At 41.7% G+C, this 20538-nt stretch overlaps 2 pseudogenes; one reads left to right on the forward strand and one right to left on the reverse strand.

The window, feature by feature from the left end:
• Positions 1-8168: 8168 nt before the first annotated feature.
• On the forward strand, positions 8169-14612 carry LOC147450520 (uncharacterized; annotated as a pseudogene).
• On the reverse strand, positions 11128-13349 carry LOC147450521 (uncharacterized; annotated as a pseudogene).
• Positions 14613-20538: the final 5926 nt, after the last annotated feature.

Raw genomic sequence — 20538 nt, forward strand, 5'->3', positions numbered from 1 at the left:
CAATGAAGAGCTCAGTTTCTGCGTACATGATTTATGTCAAAGAGTCTCTAAAAGCTAATAATGTTTCATCAAATGAAAATGATAGGAATCAAGAAGAGTTAGAATTGTCTACTTTTCTAAAAGGATTCCAAGATGTGTTCATCGATGATATCCCTATGGACCTACCTCCAAAACGAGGGGATGATGACCATCGTATTGAGCTCCTTCCAGGAAGCTCACCGCCTAACAAACCTCCTTATCGAGTCTCACAAGCTCAACAAGAGGAGATCATGAGGCAAGTACAAGAGCTGGTAGACAAAGGGATGGTGAGGCCTAGTTCCTCTCCCTTTTGTTCTCCAGTCCTTCTAGTGCAAAAGAAAGATGGTACATACCGTATGTGTGTGGACTATCGAGCACTAAACCATATCACTATCAAAAACAGATTTCCCGTACCTCGGGTAGAAGATCTGTTTGATAAGCTACAAGGCTCTACCTACTTCAGTAGGATTGACCTTAAGAGTGGCTATCATCAAATAAGGATAGTGGATGAGGATATCTTAAAGACCGCGTTTCGCACAACATTTGGTCTTTATGAATATCTAGTCATGCCTTTTGGCTTGACTAATGCACCAGCTACATTCAATCGTTTGATGGAGAAAATTTTTAGACCATATCGAAAATTCACTGGAGTGTTCTTCGATGATATCATCATCTACTCCAAGTCTTTGGAGGAACATAAGCAACATCTCTAAGTGATTTTTCAAGCCTTGAGGGAGAACAAACTTTTTCTCAACCAAAAGAAAAGTGAATTCTTCCTTCAAGAGATTCAATATCTAGGCCATATTATCTCTCACGATGGTATTCGTATGGATCCATCAAAGTTAGAGGTAATAAAATCATGGCCTAACCCAAGGAATCTACATGAGCTAAGAAGCTTTATTGGTATGTGTGCATACTATAGACGCTTCATAGCAAAATTCTCTGAAGTAGCACGACCACTACACGAATTAACCAAAAAGAACGTTAAGTTTGTATGGACTGCTAAGGAGCAAAATGCTTTTGAAAAACTCAAAGAGAAGCTTACTTCCCAACCAGTCCTCATGCTTCCGGATCTCTCAAAGCCATTTGAGGTCCAATGTGATGCTTGTGGTAATTGCCTTGGAGCGGTTTTGCTTCAAGAAGGGCATGCCATAGCATATGAGAGCCGAAGGCTCAATGGTGATGAACGAGTCTTGGGCATTTATGAGAAAGAGCTTTTAGCTGTCCTACATGCCCTAGACACATGGAAGCACTACCTATTGGGGACTCCATTTATCCTACGAACCGACCACCAAAGTCTCAAGTATTTCATGACACAAACCAAGCTTTCCGACAAACAAATGAGGTGGGCAAATTTTCTTTCGCAATTTAATTTCCATATTGCTCACATAGCTGGTAAGCACAATCAAGTTGCCGATGCACTTTCACGACGACCAAAAGTTAATGCGGTGTCTATAGCTACTCACAATGATCTATCCTCTATGATAGATGAGTATGCTACTGACCCTGATTTTAGAGACATAATGTCAGCCCTTGCTTTGGGGAAGAAAGAGGAACCATTCACCTTGCAGGATGGTTATCTTCTCCACGGCAATAGGCTATGTGTTACCCATTCCCTTCGTGAAAAGGTTATGTATGAATCCCATGCTCCCCCATATGCAGGGCATAGAGGTATTCAACCTACTCTCCGAGGAGTAGAGACGTATTTCTAATGGCCTACCATGAAAGTGGACATACAAGAGTATGTTTCAAAATGTGTAGTATGCCAAAAGACCAAGTATGATAGAGGGAAGCAACCTGGATTACTCCAGCCATTGCCTATTCCAAATTCACCATGGGAGAGTATATCCATGGATTTCATCTTTGGATTACCCAAGTCTATCCATGGGAATACAGGAATATGGACAATAGTCAACAGGTTTAGCAAGCAAGCACATTTTATTCCTGTCAAAAAGACTATTAAGGCACATCAAATGGCAACTCTCTTCATATCTCAGATTTTCAAACACCATGGATTACCCACATCCATCGTGTCAGATAGAGATCCTAGAATGACGAGTAATTTCTGGAAAGGTCTCTTTGAAAATCTAGGAACAAGATTGAATTTCTCTTCGGCCTATCACCCACAAACGGATGGCCAAAGTGAGATAGCCAATCTTACGATACTCGATCTACTCAAGACTTATGTTACCGAAGTAGATCAACGCTCACAATGGGAAAAGTATTTACCGCTAGTAGAGTATGCCTACAATAATACTGTACATACTTCTACGGGCAAAGCACCTTTCGAGATCATAGAAGGAAGACCTAAAAGTCCCTTGCTACTGAAAGTACATGGGAAGATCTTCGCCGCCGATGAGTATAGCCGTGACCTACAAGAATCTTTTCAAAAGATTAGGGAGGCTATAGCCATCTCTCAACAAAGGCAAAAAGCTGCTGCTGATAAGCACAAAAGAGCCTTAATGTTCAAAGAAAATGATTGGGTCTTACTCAAGTTTCCTAAGGCTCGATTAAGGCAAACGACGGGCAAAAATCCTACGGGCCATCAAAAGTATTATGCTAAACTAGCAAAAAGATACTATGGTCCTTTCCAAATCTTGAAGCCTATCAATGAGACGGCTTATCAACTCAAGTTGCCCAACCATTGGCTTATACACAATGCCTTTCATGTAAGCTTACTTAAGCCCTACAAAGGAGAGCCACCAATTGAACCAATTATTGAAGACCCTCCCGAAGTTGAAGACCAAAAAGAGGTGCTACAACCCGAAGCTATCCTTCGGCATGAAGACAAGGTACTACGACATGGTAAGATTATCCGACGGTATCTTATTAAGTTCAAAAATTATCCTTTTGAAGATGCTAAATGGATGCAAGGAGTACAACTTAAGGATAGTATGAACCTTGTCAATGCTTACAATGCTACATTAGAGTAAGCAAATGTACAAATTTCTTTTAAATAACTCATGTTTTTGTCTTATATGACTAGTCCTCTTTTTAATTGTGCACAAATTTAACTAGTATGCATGCTTAGAATCATGTTTGTGATGACGACGTCTCTCAAACACCAAGTAGAATTTGTCACTCTACTTTGGGAGAATGAAATGGACTAAAGAGCAGACATGCTTGCGGCAGCTATGTCTCCCAAGCACCAAATGGATTAGTCATCCATCTTGGAAAGATGTCGTAGGGTAAAAAGGGATCCTTTACCCGCTAAGTACGATTGACTAATGACTAAGACTTTATCTCTTCTACCTCATAGTCGAGGACGACTATGATTTCAAGAGAGAGGTAATGTCATAAAATCTAATATCTAACTAACCCAAATGATTTTCTCATATTAAATTGATCACTTAATGTGGGAGAATAAACGGGAACAAGTGTTAAGATATAGGTATGTGCTTATAGATCTATCTCAACACGGGGCCAATGGTAAAGGGGCCCAAAAAGGGAGATGGTCTATCAAAGAGCAAGGCTAACCAATGGAGCATAAGACCTTAGGGTTAGCTTCATTAAAGACCTCCAATAAATGTGTGTAAAAGTCCTTTGACCTTAAGTAAGCTAGGGCTGAGCTTGAGGTGGGAACCCGGCCCAAGCTCGAGGTGCTTGTCCTGCTTGAGGTGCTTGTCATGCTTGAGGTGTTTTTCATGCTTGAGGTGCTTGATTAAGATGCTTGAGGTGCTTGACTGGTTCCATGCTTGAGGTGCTTGACTTGCTGCATGATTAAAGTACTTAAGGTGCCTTGAGAAGCTTGCCTGAGATGCTTGTGGGAACACCCCCTAGTTCAAGTGCTTTGTCATGCTTGGTGAGTAAGGTGCTTGATCACCTAAAAGTCAAAAGCATTCCTGCAAGAGGGGGGGCGAGCCCTTTTCCTAGGGGCTAGAGAGAGAACACCCACTCACACACACAAGGGAAGCCCAACTTAAAGAGGCAGCAAGGACACATGTCAGGCCCCTACCCATGTTACCTTCATGTGTTGCTTGAAGCCTATTGGCTAGGCTTCAAAGGGGTCCAATGATAAATTACATGAATTATCTAATTGTTTTAGCATTTATCAAGTCCTCTCTCTCTCAAAGGGGAAAGGGGGACACTTGTCCCAAGGCTACCCATGTTGCTTGTAATGGCTCCTGCTTGTGATTGGCTAGGCCTGGAGGGGTCCAATGAGCTTCAGGCATGAGCTACAAGGGGGGGTCGACCCAAGCAAGCTAGGGGGGTGCCTAGGGGGTATACTCACCCACACACACTCACAAGCACTCTCATTGTGTGATATGCAAAGTGCAAGAGCTCCCTCTCCAAGCAAGTAGAGGTTGAGAGCCTACACCAACACTCTTGGCTATGGAGTGCAAATCCAACCAAGAGCCATGCTTCAATGCTTAAGCTTGCCATCTCCTTCTTCTTCATTACTATGCTATTATGTATGCTAGCAACAAGAGTATGATAAGTGAGGAACTAATTCTTTCTCCTACGAAATGTTTCTTCTTCCTCTTCCCTACCCTCATTCCCTGCTAGCTCTCTCCACCTTCGAAGGTGTTTGAGGTCTTGGGACTGAGGCTTGGGATAGTTAAAGCTTTCTTCAAGTTTATGTTATGTTTGTGGTGCATGAAGCCTTCCATCTTCATGGCATCACCTAGGTCACAAGGAACACAAAGACTGTATTGTAACAAGTCTCTCTTTAAGGGAGAAATCATAATACAAATGCCTATTGGAGGGGGGACCGGCTCCACATAAATCCGATCCTCAATTGTTGTCATGTTCTCTAAACTCTCTCTCTTGTAAAAGTATTGTCTATGCCAAGTTAACTAATTGCTATGATTATGTTGCTATCTTCAATTATGTCTACCCGCTATGCTCACAAAATCATTTCTTGAAAGTACTCTCATTAAATTCCGCTATTCTCAAATTGAATAGGCAAATTCCATTACATAGTGAAAGCCATCTCACAGAGTGGGTTTGCAACATAGCCAGCTCTGGTAAATCTAAAGCCCCCTCAAAAAGATTTAACTCATCCATTCTTTTTCGCGAAGCATGCAACCAAGCATAAATACTTCTGCATAATTTACCCAAGTACACAAATTCAGGTAAAGAGGCAACAGCTTGACTTGCCGCAATATTTTCTCTATGCGCAAGGCAATGCACAGATAGAAGGTGCTGAACATCTGATTCAATTTTGGCTATGAGCCCACCTCGACAACCCAACATGACTAAGCATCCATCTGTTGCAAAAGCCACAAGCCTTTGAAGAGATAGTTTCATCTCTCTCAGCAGATTAATAATTGCATCATACTTTGCATCTGCTCCACCATCCTCGGTTTTTAAGAGCCTCACAAAGACTACATGGTTTTCACCCTTTCCTCCATTTTTCAAATAATGCATATAAACAATCAAATGACCTTCTTTTCCTCGATCAGTACTATCATCTGCCATCAAAGAATACCAAGGACTCGCTTGGATTTCCATACATAATGCATCCCAAAGTACATCTTTGACGCATTGCACAAACTCCATACCGTATTTTCGATTCAAATATGTTCCATAGTCAACATGACTAGGCATATTAGGTAGCCCTTGCTCAATTTGATGAAGACAAAGCTTCTCAAAGAGCTCCATTGGCGCACTACACCGGACAACAAAATACATTTGCCACATAACGGTGATCACTCTAGTTTACTCTTTATCCTCAAAAGCAGCTACATACTCTGTAAGAGGAACACAAGCTTTGTTTTTGCCATTTTCTCACTTCAAGACTGCCATTTTATGCTCGTTGGAGTTGCTATGCTCATTCAAAGCAGGGAATTGGATTGTGGAAGATCCTTTTGTTGCAAACTTGTTTTGGTTCTTTGCATAAATGCACCACTCGCATTTGATTCTTAACTTCCTCTCAATGACTACGGGATAAGCCCATTTATGCTCATACTTCCATGCTGGCCTCCATTTCCTTTGCTTTTCCTTTTTGGAGGTTTAACTGAGCTCGTTGTTGCTTGGTTTTCTTCGACTTCGTTGCCATCATTCGGGTTTATTGTGGGTCCATCTCCGAAGATCTCCTCCATCACTTGAGCATGTTGTTGTTGTAGCTCTTTCTTCCTCTTCTTGTTTTTATCATCAACAACTTTGTAAAAGCTTGAGATATTGACCTGCTTGTGCTTGCGCTTTTGGTTTGCTTTTCCGGATCCCATACTTAGAGCTTTGAGGAGGCTAGCATTCAAAACAAAAATTTATTAGCACACAACTCCATGGGGAATCTCTCTCTCTCTCTCTCTCTCTCTCTCTCTCTCTGTGTGTGTGTGTGTGTGTGTGTGTGTGTGTGTGTGACCATACACACACTTCCCGAATCCCAACTTCCAAGTTCCAAGCCCCTAAGCATGCGAATCGCAGAGGAAGGTGACCGGGTACAGGTCTCAGTGCATAAAATACAAGGCAACGCTCACGAGTCACGACTCACCTCAAGTCACAGGCTGAGATGACCGCATGCACCTAATGTTGCTTGAGCAGCTGCTTGTTGCCCTCACATGCTCATTGATCGACCTTTGCCAATGTTCCCTTGCATTATGCATACCGTCTGGCAAGAGTAGAGTAAGGGTTCTACCATGACTATGGCAGCAAAAGATATGCTAGAGTACGTGTAAAGAGTTCCACTCTGTGTGTGTGTGTGTGTGTGTGGAGTCTGCAGCAGTGCCCACGTTCATAATCTTCACATGGATGATGGCTCTTTCCTGCATGATGCTGCCCTCGCGTTCTTATAGAAAGCTTCACTCACGTACTCATGTAGCGGGATATGGCGGGCTGCAGAGATGAGATCGTTGTGGAGGGACACCGCGACTCATGAGGCTATCTGCCCATCCAAGTGGGCGAAACAGTGACCAGTCGCGACTCACGACTCACCAGTCGGAGGCTCGGAGCCCTGACTCACGATTCACGAATCACGCAACGACAGCGCTCCTATGTTTTGATTCAGAACCATCTAAAAAATACAAGTTTGCATTGTGAATTTTTATTAAGTTATAATAGCCAAGGGAAGAGTCCCACACTCCCGACTCTCGAGTCACACTTCAATTTTTAACTCCCCATCATACTACATAGTCATCAGCCTCTTTCTTTGCTTATTGCACATAACTTGTCTGTGAAGGGCGTTTTAAAATCTTGTCCTTCACAAAGAAGGGTGATTTGAGAAGTGCCCATCCAGTTGGAAGGAGACTCTGATCAACTTGGCCTTCGCAGGGAAGGCCTACCCAAAAAGTGCCAGTCATGTGCAGGGTTAAACCTATGGGGAAGGGTTGCAATTTCCAGCACTGCTATGCAATTGTTTTCTATTCCACGCTGCTCTAGAGTCCAATCTGGTAGCTCTCCCCCCGGCCTTTGCATTTGACAGAATGCACCCTCCTCAAACCACCACACTAGGCACAGTTTGAGGCTTCCCCGTTGACTTTAAGCAATATATAGGTCCACCCGTGGAGCAGCAGCAACTGCAAGCACAATGAAAACATCCACATAAAAGCCTGCAATCTCATTGGGCGTTTCACTCTCCATTAGCTGCTCTTGGGCGATTTGATTCCTGGAGCAAATTCAGCTTGGCTAGCACAACGAGCTCTCAAGTGGGCACTAGCGGTCCACACACACTCTCTCTCTCTCTCTCTCTCTCTCTCTCTCTCTCTCTCTCACACACACACACACACACACACACACACACAATATGTGCGACCTAAAGATTTCTCTGCTGCTTGACGTCATAGGTAAGGGCAAAGGTTCTGTTGCGTGAAGTTGTAGCTAGATTTTTGAGGGCGAGGCAGAACATGTGCCTGCAGAACCTATGATAGCTATCGAATTTATGTAGAACATGCTTGTCAAGGCCAACATGAGAAGGGTTAGGGTACAGGTAGGCTAGGAGCACCAAGGGGTTGGGCTTGCTTCCACGGGCTGCTGCAGCACGCAGAGATTGTGATGATTGGTCAACAAACCAGCAGGACAGGGGCACTGCGCAGGTGAGGAAGACCTAGTTCTTGATAAGGTGGTCGCAAGAATCGCATTTTCTCAAGGGCATGGAGAGGCAGAAGAGGGCGCAATACTCTTCAAAGCTAAGCCGAGTGTTGCCATCTGCATCCAACATGTGCATGAGTTAATTGTCAAGCGGGCTATGGGCGGATGTCGTTCACAGCCATGGTGACCGGGCGCTATGCAAGTGCCCAGCTTTTCCCATCAGTCCCTCCTGCGCTCTCCTCATCATGTACCACCTGTCTTGCCCTGCTATGCGCGCCACTTATCCATTAAGTGTGTATCCCAGTGTTCCACCTCATGCTAATACCAGCCCGCTTATATTGCAATGCTCTCAGTCAGGAGTTACCGTGTGGCATCCTCACAGCAATCGGTATGCAGCATCAACAGCTAGAGGGTCGCGAGCTGAGAACCGAGATGTAGAAGCTAGTCACAAGCCACTGAGTCGGAGCATCTCTCATGCGAAGTTGCGAGATGCAGAAGCCAAGCTGCAAGCCACTAAGCAAGAGTACTGTCTCGGACATGGGTTGACTTGGAGAAGGGCCGGGGGACAGGGGCGGAACTGTGGCTATAATTAAGAGCACTCTCGTAGGGCTGCCCCTTGCCCTAGGGAGGCGACGAGAAGGAGGTGGAGGGAGCTCTGTTCTGTGCAGAGGCAAAGGTTAAGAGAGAGAGAGAGAGAGAGAGAGAGAGAGAGAGAGAGAGAGACCCCTGCAGCAACGAGGGCATGCTTTGCGACTTCGCGTCCGGACAAGCATGCGTGGCGGCTCTGATCAACCTTAGCATTGCAAGCGGCAGCTCTGCTGGTCTTCTCGGCCACCTGAATTTAGAACTTGGCCTGCTGACAACCTTGGTGCAGCTCAGCCTAGCGCCCGGCATGATCGGTAGCTCCATTCCCACCACCCTGTCCCGCCTCACCTGCCTCTGGCATCTGGGTCCTAGCCATAACTTGTTCACAGGCATCGTCTCCGCCTTCCTCGCAACCTTGCCCCGCCTAGCCACCCTCGACCTATCCTTCAATAGGCTGTCCAGATGCATTCCCTCTGGCTTCCAGCCTGGTTGTTGTTGTCATGAAGTGCGTGTGAACTTTGAGTTCCTAGGGTAGAAGTCCCTATTTAGAGACGAATAGATTGGGAATGAATGCTGGTGTGGGCCCAATAAGTGCCCAAATGTAAATGTTAGGTGCTTGATCCGGAGCGCTACGTGGAGCTCTACACGTGGCACTAAGTTGGTGATGTGGCGCTTACTGATGTGGCGTTGGGGAACATTGGAACAAATTGTGTGTAATTTTTTTGAGGGTGAGTGGAGGTATGAGCCCGCCCTTGCACGTGCGTGGTAACTGCCCAAGAAAAGTTTTGGCAGTTACCAGTACCACGAATGGTGCTCCTCCATAAAGGCCCCTGACTGTGCCACTTCAGAGACGTGCGCCCTCTCAATGCATGCCCTGTGTGTGTAGGTACACGCTACGAATTCTTGGTGCGCCAGTGGCCAGGTCTTGCTGTGCCAACCTGTTGGTCTCTCCTTATGGCTGTCGGATAAAAGTCAGGTAGAGCAGAAGCTTGAGATTGCCAAAAGCAAGCTACATCAAGGGTATCAGCAAGCTGAAAATGGTGAGTGTATGTCTCCGGATTTTGTTACTTCTTTTAGCATTAGCATTTGGTTAGGGGATGGATAAAGGGACTTTTTTTAGTTAACATTCTTGTGCTGCCTCAGCAAAAAAGCAGAGGACCGTGCAATTGCTAGACTTTCCAGACCATCCCAAGATCTCTGAGGTGCGGGGGAAGGAGAATCCAGCTTTGGCAAGTAGAGCTGGCTCGCAAGCTGAGCACTGGAGTCAAATTAAGAGGCTGCGCTGATACTGGCTTCTGCTGGTTTCTTCAACTTCTGAGACCCGAGGAATCACAGTCATATTGACGCAATCCTCATTACAATGCTGTGCGACTTCTGTTCACAACAGCTGTTGGGCTCATCTTTGGAACCATCTACTGGAGACTAGGTCAAAAAACGTAAGTTTTAGTGTACAACACTCTGTACAAGCTAAGGTATGTCACCATATAAGCTTCGCTGACTCTTAATGTGTGCCTACAGGAGCACAACCTCTGACTTGTTTAACATCTTTGGGGCTATGTATTCAATCTCTATGTTCATGTGCTATCAAAATGCAAATATTGTCCAGCCAGTTGTCGCTATTGAAAGAACCGTCTTTTATCGAGAACGGGGAGCAGGAATGTACTCTGCATTAGCATATACATTTGCTTAGGTAGAACAAAGAAAAATTTCACTTTGTTTGTCTCTAGTGACCATCAAAAAGCTAACTCTTTAATCGAACTGCCTTTGTTTGTAAATATCCACCTATTTGTATGCATGTGCATGTCTATTTACATGTCTGCATGTGTTTTTTGTGTGCACAAGCTTGCTAGACAGATAGCTTATCGATCTTACAAGCTTGTGTATGTTTTTAGATGCTAACATCATCGCGAAAACGGTTTGAGGTCATCACAGCAGAGGCTCCTGCGGATGTCAAAAGCAATCTTGTGCAAGTACTCAGAGCAAATGCTTGCTCCTCCAAGGTGAGCTGCAGTTGCTCACTCAGCAATTATGATTCATGTGGTGGGATTTTTTTCTTTCAGGGGTTTCTTGAGCATCCCTATAATGTGAGGTGTATCAGCGTGATTCATGGCATGATTGTCTACTATTCTACTATTTTTCTGAACTTTACATCTGCTTTGAAATCAGAATAAAGGAGTGACATTGCTACATGCTTTGAAGGCTACATAATTGCATTTATATTCTAAAGACTCAACAAAAACTTGAGCTCCAAAAAGAGCACCAAAAATTTGAGGTCCAAAATGATTATACAACTGGCTGAAAAGTAGTTTTAAAGTTCTAATATGAAAGAGGTCAAACACAAAACCTTCAAAAACTTGAGGTCCAAAATAAGTAAACACTCGGCTGAAAAGTAGTTTTAAAGGGCTACTAGGTAAGAGGCCAAACACTAAACCCGCATACTTGTAGTAATGCCTCGAATACTTCTAGCGGCCTGTTGGCGAGACCTTCGCAATTTCTCCATTTGTCTTCTTCGTGCATTGGCATGGAATGGATGATCAACATGCAAAGGCCTTAGAATTAGACCTTCTGAGGAACCACCCTCCCAAAGAATAGCTCGCATTCTATTTTCAAAAGCGAGTTGTTGTGCTTCCCAAGCTTTCTTAGACCTCTTTGCTTGAGCTGCCTCTTCTTGTCGTTGTCTACATGCATCTAGTTCTACAAGTGATTCAAGTCGTTGTTGCTCTTTCTCCACTTTCTTCTGCTCTCTTGCTTTTGCAATCTCGTCTTTCTTAGCGTTTTTAGCCTTCATGCTCGCAATATATTGGGATGAAGTGAGAATTAAACTGTTTGTATAGTCCACAAATGCCTCTCGAGGTGCTTGTCTTACTGATACCTCTGACATTGGTACTCGTAAAAGATCAATTACACGAGTGTTTTCGCGTGGAGATTGGTTTCTTTGCATCGGCTGCTTGCTTGAAGAGCTGGGATTGTTCTCCTTGTCAGACTCCACTATTTTCCAAGCCAATCGAAGATTTGATTGTATGTTTGTGCTATCTTCTCCTTGCCAAGGTATTTCATGCTGGTTGTTTGCTGATGGAAATTCTGAATTGATGTCAGCATACCCTTCTACAGGTGGCAAATTAGTATCATCTTGAAAATAATCTCCTTGTAGCAATCTCATAAAACTGATTTGATGTGCTGATTTAATCTGATCATGTGAAGTTGACAGGTTAGTTATCCCAATCTGCTCATTTTGCGTGTGACTTGCCATTGAGCGTAATGCCAGGACAGCCTCATTCTCTATTCCTGCACTAGGTGGAGTGCTGGGTACCTGTGAGATGCTTTCATCATCTTGATTTGCTGGTTCATTTCTGATCTGTATATTATTGCATGGCATGCCATCGAATTTTACCGCTGAAGCATCAAGCGGCCAAATTCCTGTTGCCCGAAAACCTGCCTTAATGTTTGACTCCGTTAAAGATAGTTTTAGGGCACTCGCCACAATGGTTGCGAGCTCTCTCTTGCTTGCTTGGCTGGATGCTGTCCGCTGCTGCCACATTGCTCTCTCTTTGCGAAAATTCGTCTTTAATGATTTGAAGACTGAGACATCCAAGGGTTGTAGCTTGTGTGATGTATGGGCAGGTAAAGTGATAATATCTATGCCAGCTTCATGTGCTCTTGCCACCACTTTGAGGGAAACATGACTTCCATGACCATCAAGAACTAAAAGGTGTCTGCTGTCAAATCCAATGTCTTGTATGATGAACTTTCGTAAGTGCTCTAGCCAAGCTTGGAAGAGCTCGCCTGTCATCCATGCTTTCTTTTGCATGGCCATTGCAGCCCCTGCTTCACAGTCTTAGATGTAGTTGTCACTCATTCTACTTCCCTTGAATATATAGTATGAAGGGATTGCATGGCCAGCTGCATTAACACAGCATAATACTGTCATCCATTCTCTAGAATCACATGTAATACCATACACTGATTTAGTTCCCTTCTTTGCAAGGATCTTCATGACTGTCCCTTGACCCTTGAAATCCAGTCTCGTCTGCATTCCAGATATTAGAAGGTGGGTACTTATTTTCATCAGACAACATCCAAAGATTCTTGTGAAGAGTCTTGACAATTTCCGGTCTGAACCTTATTGCTCTTGACTGATCTAGGTCCTCAGAGACACGAAAAACAAGCTGAGGGTGCCATCGACGGAACCCTTCCCACCAACTCCTTCCGGGAATGCCATTTGTGAAGAGTGTGTGTCTTGTCTGACAAATCTCTGCCACCTTTAGCTTGACATCCAAGACAGAGACACCATGTCCTGATTCGCACTTTTGAAATATCCATTTTTGTAGTGCTTCTTCTTCAGTGAAGGTGAGTGTGGTTTCCGGACCTCTCCTCCTCTTTTGTGATCGTCCTTCTTCCCAATTTGTTATTGCAGATTTGCTCATGCCAAATTGCATGGAGCATTTTTGCAAAGAAAGTCCTTGTTCCCGCGCTGAAAGAGCTTTTGCCATGTCCTCCTCCGTCCAAGATAGCTTTGCACGCGTTTGTTTTTTGATGGCTGGTTTTGGAGTGGATCCCTCTGGTTGAAATATTGGTTCTTGACGTTGTATAACTGTGCTTGGTCTCGGAAATGTTGCCTTGGCTTGGAGCGCAAGAGGAGGCTTCTTAGTTTTTTGTTGTCCATTGATTCATCTCTTCTTGATGTCATGAGCTTGCCTAAAAAACGGTGAAACAGGTGAAGTTTGGCTTGCTGATGCACTGCCTTTGTTCTTTCTCGTTGCCCTTGTACCTCTGACCATAGCCTAAATGCAAATATAAAACTGATTATTAGCTAATAAACTATGCAGTCGGTTTAAAGTAACCGTGGTGGACAACATATGTGAAATACTTAGACTTTAAATGATTATGCAGATTCCTAACAATCTTACTTGTATTGTTGGAACTTAGTCACTGACGCTCTCAAGTAGGTGAGAGTATTCCTTTAAAGAAATTTTTTTCTTCGGGGGAGGGGGAGCAGTCTTCTCTGGGCTGGCAGCTCGCTTTGCAACTTCTGTTGTTCAAGAGGACTCCTTGGGATTGATGAAAGGAGCTTTCTTTCTTGGGACGCTGCACATGAAGGATGGCTTTACATGCACACGTCCACAGCAACAAGCTCGGCCACCATGTCTATGCACTAGTTGAGAAGTACACAAGAAGTCAGCCAAAACAGGGTGTCTTTCTAGCAAACATGTCTTGCACTCACATGGAGCCTTTGAACCCATCTGTGTAGAATTGCATATCTGATCAAAACTGGTTCTGAAATTGTTCTGCAAACCAAGTTTGTATGTTCTTGCTAGGATTTCTAAATGGTTGTAGTGCACACTTGCAAATTTGTCTGCTCTTGCTGGGATTTCTAAATGGTTGTAGCATGGAGTAAGATTTAAAGATAGAATTGGTTGTAGTTTGAATGGGTTGAGGCTAACATAGTGGAGTCATGGAAACCAAAGTGAGAGCCAGGTAAGAGTGCTGGAGACAATTGCAAGGCAGAAAAGAGAGTGTTCGTGGGATGCAAGACAAGTTAAAAACAGTGGCAGACACCGCATATTTGCATGGAGGTGTAAATCGTGACTGGGCGTAACTGTAATCTGAACGTAGTGGCTATAAATGTTTTTTTTATCATCACTTGGAACTTGTAGTGATTGGATTTCTACATGGATGATTCATGATTGCTGAGGTATACTGTCTTTGATTGTGTGTAGGTGTGGAGCCTGCGTTGGAGAGAGGTGGCGCCAGATTAAAGAGGGCATGGAGCCTTCTCAGGAAGAGGAGACGTTCATTTTGTATTTTTAAGACACGTCTTGTAAAAGCCTTAATATTGAAACAAGAAGTTTTTTTTTTGGGCCCCATCATGTTTCTAAGTCTTGGCCCTAAAAAGGCCCCCGCCTTTTAACTGGTACCCTACCCTATGGGCTCACAGTTTTCGGATTTTTGTGAGACTGAGGGCGCCTGACTAGTGGCACCAACTTCCAGGAGTAGATGAGTGGAGGAAAAGACGGAGACTAGGCCTATGGACTTTAATTTAGTCATGTCCCCACAAATCTCAAGCTTTTTTACTAGATTTCAGATCGGTACATAATCATTTCTTGACAAAGTGTCTGCCACAATGAGTGCCTAACACCAATTTATCCATCAATAAATAAATTTTCTACCAATCAAAAAATTGTACAATTAAAATTACATATGACATTTTTCACTAAGAAAAAAGGGAACACATCACTATGGCCTTGCCGTTTGGGCAGGCCAAAAAGAAGAGCCAGAGTGTAATTTCAAGCATATTCAATAATATAATCTTTGAAAAAATCTTCTCTCGATATCTTTTGAGAGAAAACATGAGATTGTCACTCACTCACTGTCACTCCTAACTTTCTCATGAGTGTTAACTACAACACTCACCAATCAAACAATTTCATTCTTTATTTTATTTTTTAAAATACATATCACATTTTTCCCTAAGAAAAAAGGAAAACCACCACTATGGCCTTAGCTCTTTGGACAGGCCAAAACGTATTTCTTTTTGTTTTCTTTATTTTTTAAAACACTATCAAGCCTGTGTTCTTTTAAGACCTCGCTCCCACCTTTCAAAAGGTTTTGTTTTAAATTTCATAGTGGCAATCCTGTGAGACCTCAAATGGAAAGAGTCAATTGAACTTAAGTCCTCTCTCTCTACTTTCTTGTACATATTTGCCACGGATCCAACATGGCATCAACTAAGATTAAAAAAACATTTTCAAATTGTTTTTCGTAAAGTCCCTCCACACACTCACAGAACTCACATTTTTAATGTTGTAAGGACAATCCTTAATGACTTAAAGACCTACTCTGACTAGTCTTAAACTCAAAACCTATCGCGCTTCCCTTTATGCTTCAGATTACAAATCTCTCCCTCTACCTTACACAAACCCTATGGAACAGATGTTTTAACGTCGTACAGACAATCATAAAGGACCTCTAAGATCTATGCCAGTGAGAGACATTCCTTGCTTTGTCCTTGATACTATAGATAACATACCTCTCTCTATCTCGCTATTTTCTACTTGGGCTCGACACAGGATAACCCTCTTTCACTCTCTCTCACATCTTATTTGCCAAATCAGTCACGAAAATGACATGATGCCTAATCTAGTACTATGGCCACAATTTAGGAAAACATTCGCTACGAACGTGTTTTCGAATGGTATTGACAGATATTATCAAAGCAAAATTAAACTAATAAAAATAGATTAAACACAATCATAATGTAGCTAGTTAGACATGCATATGCTCTAGAATGCCCATGCAGATCCCGATTTATCCCAAGTTTGGTACAAAATGTGAAAATATCTTGGGGTCTACAGGAAGCTACTGCAAGTCCCCCATAACTTGACCAACTAGGAAATGTAGAAGCACTTGGTGGCCTCCACAACCTCACTAGGCCTAAATTAGCATGCTAGGAAACCTATCAAGATAGGGGCTTGGTTATGTAGTAGGGGGTAGCTTATAACAGGCCCCTTGCTTGAAAAAAGCTATAAATAGGCACTGGTGTTGGGAATACTTTACAGTGACACTAGAGGTGTTTATTTCTCCCAAGAGAAGGATATTCACAAGCCACTTTGAGATCAAAAAATTAAGTGGATTTTCAAGGTAATTAAGCGTTATTATGCTAAGTTTTTTGTTAGAAGCTCTATCCAATCATGCCAAGCCTTTATCTATGCTACAATTTCTATTTATTACTCACCTTGTTTTCCTAAACAATATTGATTATGGTAATCATGCTAGTATATTATGCATGATTTGGTTCAATTAAGTAATTAGGAATGATGATTATGCTCTTTTTAAGAAAAAAACATTGTTAATTTATTAATTAAGTATCATATGTACGTATAATTAGAAAAAGTTTTGACCACATTAATTTTCATTAGTAAAAATCAACAAAACTATGGCCCAATTAGGAAAACTAAAGTTAGAATTGGATTCTCTATTGCATGGTTAAGAGACCTATATTATGATTTTTTGGGTCAATTTTTAGCTACACACGCCTAAAATTTGGCCTATTATAAAAGTGGCAAGTTTATTTTGTAGAAAAATTGAGCCGAATTTAGTTTCCCTAAACATTTAGGATATTGAGAAGGGCAATGGTACCCTAATACTGCTCGATTTTTTCACTTTTTGTATATTTTAGCTACTTTCAAAATTCTTGCAATATAGAAAATTGCATTAATTATTCATATGACCTTTAAAGATGCAACCCTTATAACTAAAGGTGTATTTTGACCTTAGAAAGATTTTGTAGTGTTTATAAAATTTTAAAGGTTTTTAATTATCAATTTTGGCCATTTTTAAAATGAAATAATGCAAAAATTAAGCTTAAAATTTAGAAAAGTAGCTAGAAGAAATACCAACAATTTAGATCTGATATTGATCTATTAGAATAAACTGTGATATTTAAGCAAGCTTTGAAACCATGATTTTGCTTGTTATTTTTATCAAAATTATTTTTTCTTCCACATAAATTGAATAGTAGAATTACAAGTTTATTTTACTTAATTATGAGATAATTATGGTAGATAATTCTTAGCTACTACCTATGGTTATTATTAGAGAGCCTATTTAATGCACAAGAATCTATAAGGTAGGCATTTATGCTAAAACTACATATAAAATTAATTAAGGAATTAAATAAATAAAACTACCTAAGGCTTATGAGAGTGCATTTATTAGCCTTAGTGCATTCTTAGATACTCTTAGATAATAAAAGAGACAAATAATTTAATCTAAGTGTAGTAGCTATGGCGCCTTGCAAAAGAGTCTAAGATCAAGTGATGAATGATCATGAGGCCAATCCCAGCAACTTGGCAGTACCCCTAGAGCACTAAGAGGTGATACTAACTATACCTAAAGTGGATGTTGCATGGGTCAAGAATGCGATTCAAGCTATGCATACATTGCATACATGGCCCTATAGAATCAATAAAAAAACCCATCTTAAGAAGAGCACAAATCGAAACATAGAGTTTATCCTTGGACACATTTGGTTGTACTATGAAAGCAATGTTTGGGACCAATTGATTGAATAGGAAATAATGTTTACCAAACCTTTTGGTACGGTTTCTCTTAGACTCTCTACCTTGTAGAATTGATATAAGGTGGAAATTATCGTGGCGTTGACAAGTTCTTTTAAAGCGACTAAGAAACACCTAAGGATTTTATGGATGCTTTCCAACTCGTGGTATTGACAAATTTTAAATGACTAGTAAAACACCTAAGGATTTTATGGATGCTTTCCAACTTGTTGGAAGAAGTCGCATATGTATATGCCATGTACATAATCAAGAGTGCTCAATCAAGGTCACCGTTATGTACATATCCCCTGGAGGGATTGGACCCTTGTTTGTGGCATCATGGTTTTCTAGAATTCCTTGTACCTGATGTAAATATCCTTTTGAGCCTCAATAAAAAAGGTGGAAGTATAGAGAATGCTCTCTCATGTGCAAAAACGTGGTCTGTGTAGTCGCCCGTGCAGCTCAGCTATATCTTTGCAAATTTTATCCAAATCATGTGCATCATGTATAGAAAGTGATGGATTCTAAAATGGAGTTCTTTGAAATTCTTTGAGGAATCATCATGACAATTTGGTGATTTTTGGTAACCGTTTTTCCCGGTTTTTTATAGGCAAAAATAGGTCAAAACTAGTCAAATTTGGTCCAAATTGGCCAATTTTTGACACATCAGCTCACATGCTATGGAAAAAAAAGCGGGGACTTCTTGCTGAAGTTAAAAAATAGAGAATTGATTACTCTAAGAGAGGGATCCAAGAGGATTCATGGTGGTGTGTGTGTGCAGTCTTGCACTTGTTTTTTGCCGTGCTGTTTCTCTTCTTCCCCACCTTTTTCTTATCAATTTTCTATTTAGGTATCATCTTGGGTGCTCTATGATTGAGCGTTTTCTATGGTCATGGTGTTTTGGTGAAGAAGATAGAGGTGTTTTCTACATAGTTTACATGTGTGTGTGTGTGTGTGGTTGGGGCTGAGTGTGTAAGGAAGAGTGAGAGTGATTTGGGAATCTAGTTGAGTGTGAGAGGATATGAGCATGTGTGTTTGTTGGCTGAACTTTTCACCCACTTTTCATCATATTGAAAGGACTTTCACATTGGCTTGGTTGGTGTCTACTGTGATACCAAGCCTCATTGTTGCCAACTCTCTACACACATCTTGGGTTGGCAGAGCTTGTAATCCCACGAGTTGCCTCTTAATTTGAGTGAAGAAGGGTCTATTTGGGTGAGTTTACTATACCATTTGGGTGTGTGAGTGACCATTCCAAGATGCAAGTAGTCTATGCTATGGAGGTGAAACGCTTTTAACCCTCCTTATCAGTTTTTGGTGCCTCCTATTGAGGAGGGCAAGAACTCTATGCATACTTTTGGATTGCAATTCTTGCAGTTGATGATGTATATGATTGTGGATCCTTTGGGAAAATTGCCTATGTATGTGAAAATTGTGGGCAACAACTGAGGTAGTAGTTGAATTGAATTGCAGCCTTTGTTGAGGGTCATAAGGTTTTGTGAAGCCAAGCACTTGGGGCCTGGGCTACCTAGTGTGAGTGGGATAGGTAATGGAGTGATCCATCCACATCCCTTACCCTATTGACATCACATGTAAGCGGTTTTGTGGTGGAAAAGGATGGCGCAAAGATTTCCTAAATTTCATGGATTGCCACATGAAGATGCTAATGCATTTGTGGAAAATATTGAGGTGGAATGTTTACTACGTGGCATATAGGATCTTGTTGTTATGATGCATCTTTTTGGTTACACCTTGCAAGGTGATGCAAGGGGGTGGTTGCAATAGTTTGAGGCACAAGCTCAAGCCCAAAATCCACTAGTTGTGCTTGATTACAAACTAGTTAAGCATGCTTTTTTGAATCGCTTTAGAGAAGGAGAGGAGCCAGATAGTGTTTGGCATGAGATTTTAAATCATGTGCAGAAGTAGAATCAAAGTTTTGATGATTACCTGAAGCAATTTACACGTGTTTGGGATTGTTGGTGTGTATCTCTTGGAGATGAGACTCCAGCAACCATGTTCAAGAAGAACTATTTTATTGCCAACCTCAAAGGGAATTTAAAGCTCAAAGTAGTGGAGTTAAGGAGACCATCCACTTTTGAAGAGTAATAACCATAGCCAAGCAAAAGGAGTGGAAGACACAATGATTAAGTGAATATGGAATAATTGTGGAAAGAAGGGGGAGATGAGAGAGAAGTTCAAGCGAATGGAGGCTAGGGTGAACACGGAGCCCATAGGCAAATGGATACGGAAAAAATTCAACACAATATGGAAAACATAATGAATATGATGCAAGATTGCACCTAAATATCATTGGAGGTGGTTATGCTATATGTAAGGTTTCCAGTTTTTGAAACCTTAGAAATTGTACAAAGCCTATTCAAATTAACTTGGTTATTGAGAAAATATTGTAGAATGATCCAACTATGGCTTATATTGGTATTTTTGGAACCGTAAGTAGAGCTTTACTATGGTTAGAATTTTTCAGAATCAAATTTCGATAAAATCTGGAAAAGTTACGGGCTCTAAAAGGTTATACTAGGAATTTAAATAGTTAAGTAAAATTGAATGGTTTCAGTAATTATCATTGCTAAAGACTTTTTTAACCTAAGGTTCTAGAAATTGCAGATATTTCCAATTTTAATCATTAAAAATCAGGGAAAATAGTAGAAACCGATTTTGAAAGCTGGGGGGACTGTGTGGAACTTGCCCAGGACAAATTTAGCAGTAGGTGGCGCTAGTTGGAAGCTGGGGGCTTGCTTGAGGTGCCAAAACCTGCCAGAAACAGCCCAGGGATCTGAAAAGCTATAAACAGACTCCCTTCCTTTACAAAAATTTAGACTCGGAGCATTGGTAAATTCTCTCTCATCTACAGGGGCCTCTATGCAGAAATCACTAGAGTGCAAATCTCTAG

The sequence above is a fragment of the Adiantum capillus-veneris genome, chromosome 9, assembly GCF_014529385.1.
Source record: "Adiantum capillus-veneris isolate H3 chromosome 9, ASM1452938v2, whole genome shotgun sequence".
Classification (NCBI taxonomy): Eukaryota; Viridiplantae; Streptophyta; class Polypodiopsida; order Polypodiales; family Pteridaceae; genus Adiantum; species Adiantum capillus-veneris.